The sequence below is a fragment of the Diadema antillarum genome, unplaced genomic scaffold, assembly GCF_040938485.1.
Source record: "Diadema antillarum isolate AM-2024a unplaced genomic scaffold, OU_Dant_1.0 seq00001476_RagTag, whole genome shotgun sequence".
In the NCBI taxonomy this organism is placed as follows: domain Eukaryota; kingdom Metazoa; phylum Echinodermata; class Echinoidea; order Diadematoida; family Diadematidae; genus Diadema; species Diadema antillarum.
In genome coordinates, this window is record NW_027272215.1 from 109251 (window position 1) to 115897 (window position 6647).

A 6647-nucleotide genomic window follows, 5' to 3' on the forward strand; every position below is an offset into this window, starting at 1 on the left:
TTCTTCACAAAATTTCGTATGTCTTTATGAGGTCAGTGGAGACCATTCCAATCATTTCATCCTTATCTAAGTTATGGAGCATTTCTTCTTTGACACAATAAGGAAAGTAGTCATAGTGGAATGGACATGTCTGAAGCCCGATTGATTTGGGTTTATGATATGATTTCTATTCAAATAATCACACAACTGCTTAAAGTTGAGTTTTTCAATTACCTTTGTAATAACAGATTAAATAGATATGGGTTCTTAATTACCCATCTCACTTTGACTGCCACTTTTATACACTGGCATAACTTTTGAGACCTCTCATTGTTCTCGAATGCAACCACAAATGCATGAAAGATTACATATATTCCGAAGTGGTTTTGGAATTATACGCATATCAGGTTTTACCAATGTTATTGGTATAGTGTCCATTCCATATGAGTAAGTTTTCATTGGCATACTTTTAACAGCTGTCACAATATCTTCTTCAGTCACATTTTCAAATGAGAACAAGGAACTCCTTCTCGATCTCATCTTCTACAGCTCATCACGAAAGCATTGCCCTGAGCAGACACATAGTTCTGTGCATGGTAGATTGGCTGCGGAACATCTGCAATTTCCAGCACACCGTTTTTTACCCTTGCACTTGACCAGCTCTCGGCACCCTTTTGACGCTTCTGGCATTACTGTCCAGAATGGATGCCAGACATCATCGTCATTTTTCGCCCATCCCCAATCTGCAGGCGAAGGCAGCTCTGGGTTTGCAACTTGGGACTGTCCCCATACGTGACCAGCCTGGAAAACTGCCCTTTTCACATGTTGACGAAGAGCCTCCCTTGTAGGTGGAATATTCTCCAGTTTTCGGCTTCCCTGAGTAAACAGTTGTTTGCGAGCCTCGTTCACTTTCTTAAGAGGGGAGGTTCTACTGTACAGGACAACGAACAACCTCTCTATGTTGTCCATGTCATTGTTTGTCACTTCTGCTGGTGCATTTGAGAGACGACTGAAGACCTCCGTCAAGTTTGGCACGGAATTCCATGTGTCCCACACTTTCTTTTTGCCAAAGCCAGAGAGAGCAGAAACAGTACCGCATCCGGAAACAGCGTGCAGGAAGAGAAGCCCCCATGAGCGTTCAGGACTAATGTGAGTCGAAATAGTGTGAGCAGCAATGTGCCTAAAGTTCTTACCATGACCAAATGCCAACCACATTGCACAACCTTCCATTTTGCTCGCCATTGCGATAGCCAACACAACCACATCCGTGTCAGTTGCTTGAATGGTGATACTTCGGTAGCCCTTCAGATATGCGTGCCAAGCATGGAGCAGCATCAGAAGCGGGCTTTGATTTAACCTCGTCTTCATGTGTTGTAAGTAGTGTCTTTCCGTCTGGAACCATCATCATTTGCAGAGCAGCTGCAAGGAAACTGAACAATGAGCCCCAGTTTTGTGGCACGGATGTCTGTTCAGTTAGATGGAGAGGTGTGCCAGTTCTACGACGAAGCCTGGTACCACCTTTGAGACTGTCCGTTCTATAGGTGTCCCACACCACGTCGACACGCTTCACTGTTTTCTCGTTTAATTTTCGAGCAATGTATGGAAGGAACTGCTTCCTTGCGTAGTCACCAAATGTATTCACCACACTGTTGGCCTTCTTGGGATCTAACTGATGTACTAAGGCAGCCCCATCGACAAGGAAAACTTCTGTCTTGGGTGTATCATGAGGTCGTGGTGCTAAGGCTTCCAGACATGGTACAAGATCAGCTTTTCTGGTTGCCGGGCGCATTGTGCTGATATTTTCAGCCAGTGCCGGGGGCCAACCATGACACTCGTGTTCAAAGAAAGCGTCAAGATCACCATCCCTAGCTTGGCATGAAATGTACATGCGAGAGAACAGCTCAACATTACTTTTCACGTGTGCGATGTTTGTCTGAGACTTTCTAGGTGATTTCTTTGTCTTTGATTTAAACAGTGCAAGATTGTTCTTTCTGATGTTCTCATAGAAATCGACATATGGGTCTTGGATTCTCTTCTCAACAAATTCCGCAAATTGTGCTTTGTCAGTTTCCTCAACGGATCGCATTGCGGCAATCACCTCATCAGGCATGATGACCTTGTTGTCAAGCACATACAGGTCCTTACTCTCTTCTTTGAAAGGTTTTCCTAGTTTCTCGAACGAATCGATTGCATTGCTGAGGTCTGATGCAAACGATTTCTGGAAACTAGGCAATTGTTCGTGGTGGCGGACATTAGTTTCCTTCTGAGTCTGAAGCTGGTCCTCAAATTCACTGACTATTCTTGCTATTTCTGAGCCAGCCACCATCCACCGGCGAAGAGCTGCTTCATTTTCGGTGATCCCAATGATTCCACCATCACCTTTCACTATGGAGTTCTGTTGTTCGTGTATCTGATCGTGTGCCAGACAGGAGAACTTGTGTGATGACTTCTGAGTTACGAAATTCCCCTCGACGAATGCATGGTAGACGTCCTCGGCATTGTTGGGAAGTTCCTGAAGGTCCGTTACATGAACTGTTAACCATCTGGCGTAATGGAAGTGATCCATGGCAAACATCCATGGGATAATTGCCGTGAGGGTCTCCACATACAGCAAGTAGTTTGCTTCCCGTTGTGATCTAATGAATGCCAAAAGAAGACACTCCAACTGCAGGACTTTGTTCCAGTAACAAAACTGGGGATACTCTCTAGCCATCTTCTGGCTCCAAAGATCAAATGTGACCCTGCACCTCAAAACAACAAAAAGTCGCCAGACATGAATTTTTAGTTAAGACCATATTCTGAAAGAGCAGACTTTAAGCTTTAAAATGATGTATAACTCAAATCAAATGGACTCTCCTAACCTATCTAAATATTGGAAAGAAAGCACAAACTCAGGAAAAGTGTGAACTGAGAAAAGAGGCTCTGAAGTACAGTGTCTATTCAAGCGCTTAATCTTTACCAAACCGTGCTGGCTGTGCGATGCATGGTACAAAAAACAGGAAGTAAACCACCAGAGTAACATCAATGAAGGGATTATCAGATTAAACTGAAAATAAGCATTCCTCGTTCCTCTATCCTTTCAAAAGTTATTAGAGTTGAAAGTGAAGAGTGTGGACAAGGTTTTTCAGAAATGAAAAAGGGACTCTAAAGATACACCTAATCACACTATTCTACCAAAAATGTTCGAGATAAACTGCTAAAAAACACACTTTCCTGCCCGTTTTATGATACCAATTTTTAACATAATGTAAAAGAAGACCCGCTCTTTCAGAAAATATGAAAAAGTCAAGTTCCGCTAGGTTGACCCATTTCACTTATTTTCAGTCCTCACGCAAATCAGTGTGTGCGACTTTATGTTCGTTTTGAGGTGCACGGTCACAAATGTTCGCAAATTCTCAGTTGCACATGTCGTTTGGTAGTCATTATATGCTTTTCGCTGCAAAGCGTACAATGATGCCGCGGTGACTTGGTGTGCCCATTGTGGCCGCGATGTTTGCGAACCTTTCTGAAGACTCTCAGCTCTTCCTTCTGTTGATACACCTGCACTGGTCATTACACTAGTCCAACCACTCCCATCGAGGAAGTCGCCGATCACCTTTAGCAAAGCCATCTCCACATGATGTCCTCCAAGCATCACCACAAATTTGTCTTCACCATACATGCTTGGCCATGTCCACTGGATCTTCTAGCATAGATGGGTTGATCAACTGTCAGAACCGGAACTTGTCTTGGGTTAACTAATTCGGTTGCCTGCTTGATTAGGTTCATGCCATGTTTCACCATTGTTAGTGTGTGAGCACTCTCTCGAAAAAGAGGTAACAACCCAGTAATTGCAGGTGGCCGAGGAGCTTCATCCTGTAGATGTGCCATGTACGCTGACCAGGAGATATTCTCTTCACGCTCATGAGCTTTCATCTCCAGCAGACTTTGTACAAACGAAAGCCACTCTTTTTCTTTGTCCTGTAGTCCAATGGACACACTTGGAGTGGGCGGAGTCTTGGGTTTCCTTGGAATAGGAAGATGAGATGGAAATGCTGCAGGAGGGGCATCACAATAAGATTCAGGCAAGGCGGTTATGGCTTTGGGACGCGTTTTCTTCTCACTCTCAGCAACATTCTCATGATTTCGAATGGTACCTCGATTGTCCTGTGACACATGTTGCGTCAGTGATATCGCGGTTCCATGAAATGAACTTCGTGCTGATACTGATGATGGGTTGTGATCTATGTTGTCTAGGTTTCCTGTTGTGAACAACCCAGTTCGCAATGCAGTCGGACACACCACCCCGTCCTGTCGGTATATCTCGATAACTCTGTTGGCCTCATCTGTGGATACTTGCAGTATGCGTTCGTAGGAAACAGACAAACCACGTTGAAAAAGAACGTCAACGAGATCCCGTTTTCTTGTTTTGCTATGAATGAGGAGACCCAGGTAAAGGGGCAGTGATGTTTCACGCTCCAAGTTGTGACGTAAGCCTCCTGCGGCAGTCTCCGCCCTCCCTCTTTTTACGGTGTTGAACGTTACAAGTTGGGTCAAGGATTGTACAGGGACGCTCAAGCTTCTGTTCATCGCCGTCTGTTTCTGTATACTTGTTCCAGCAAGGATCATTTGCATCAACGCTGTCAATGATGGTGGGGCGTTGTTGTATGATTCCTCAACTAGGGATCCATTGAAATGATATTGCCTTTGCAAAATATCTTTGCGCACAATCTGCGCAGCTCTCATGAGAATGACTGCGTCGTCATCTGAGCGTTGTCTACGAGCATTCAGTAGAGCCTCACCAATATCCTCTTTGAATGTCAGCACCACTTCAAGATTGCTTTTATGTGCCTCAAGTTGTGGCAGCTGTCTGAGAAGCTTGTTCATAAGGTGAGTTGAATTGATGTTCTTTGAAATATTGCCTCCTGGTTGTATCAGACGTTCGTTGTAAAGCTTGGTAAGATCGGATAACTTGATCAGAGTGTAACTATCATCTTTACACTTCATTTCTTCCAAGTTGGATATCAGTTCGCCCAATGCTACTGATTCTGGTTGCATGGTTTCACTTGAACTGGCTCCCTCTTTTTTTCTTGCAAACGATCTGTATCTGGTGTGGAGAGCAGTCAGGCACTTCTTGTGATATACATCAGCACCTGATGCCGTCATATCACGTACTGACAATTTAGCCAGGAGTTTTGCATCTCTCAGTTCTGTCGCCATCATTCGAACATTGGAATCTAGATTGAATGTTGCTGCATTGCAAACTGTTTGGTCATGACTGATAATTCTATCACAAAAGAAACATGTGCTAGCGTTACTCTGTTCAATGGATGGAGATGCGAAACTTGTTCTAAGTCTTTTCTTGACAGGCGAGTAAGTTTCATCAAGTTTGAGGTGTGCACTTCGCTTCTTTGCCCTTGATTTCGCCCTGCCCACACGTGAACTGCTACACCGCACATAACAGGTTTTGTGCCATTTAGTAGATCGGTTAAGCCCTCAAAATCATGAGAATTGTGCAAAATTTGACTAAAGCATGAAACTTTCACCAGTGTTAGTACATACCATGAGATTCATCTTAAGATCGGGAGGTAAGTCTGATTTGACCTCTGATGACCTCCAGAGGTCAATGAACTTCAAATATCAGAATATTTATGTTTGAAGGCATTTGTGAAAGATAGGCGTAGACGTTGGTTACGCTGCACTAAATATGCATTTGTACTACAATTCTTCTGATTCCACAGGGCATTGACAGGTTTCTACCTTTGACCTCTGATGACCTTTAGAGGTCAATGACCTCAAAATACCATTATAGTGATCTGTGATGTTATTAGGTAATGATAAACATGATTAAGATGTGCAAAACAAGCTATCTGTTTTACAATGAAACTGTCTTCATATTCCAAAGAGCAAAGACAGGTTTCTACCTCTGACCTCTGGAGACCTTTAGAGGTCAATGACCTCAAAATATCATAATATTGATCTGTGGTGGCATTAATTAATGATAAACATGGTTAAGATGTACAAAACAAGCATATCTGTTTTACAAGAAATTGTCTTCATATTCCGAAGAGCACAGACAGGGCTCTACCTTTGACCTCTGGTGATCTTTAAAGAATGTACAAAGCAAACACAATTGTAGCCCAGATGGCTACTAGCACATGTTTATAATAAAGGATAAAATAGAATAGAATAGAATAGAATAGAATAGAGAGTAAAAGAAAACAGATCACTGCAGTCGTTTTCCTAGACACCCTGTGACACCAATATGCTAAGTATTCTCCTCTTCTAGGAGTTTTTAAAACCATTTACTAGTATCTTCCTTCCAGCTGTTCCCTTTTTTTCAAACCCCTCTCTTCCAAGAAAATTCTATGGTGAAAGGAATTTATGAGTTTGACATTGGCTACTTTCCCCGCTAGTGGTCAGCACTCTCCATCCCCAAAGCCCCGCGCCAAATTACGGGAAATAACGTGATGACGTGTTTTTGCCCTCTGATCCCCAAACATAAATGACCCTCTGAGCTGGAAGGTGGCCCTCCTACCAGAATGTATTCCTCTATTCTAGCATTTATTGTTTAGTGGAGTGGGTCAAACAGGAACTCCAAAGACAAATTCAGGGACAACGACCCAGAACAACGATGACGTTGGTTGTTATAAGGACACTAATATCCATTTGGTTTGTCATTTTGATAT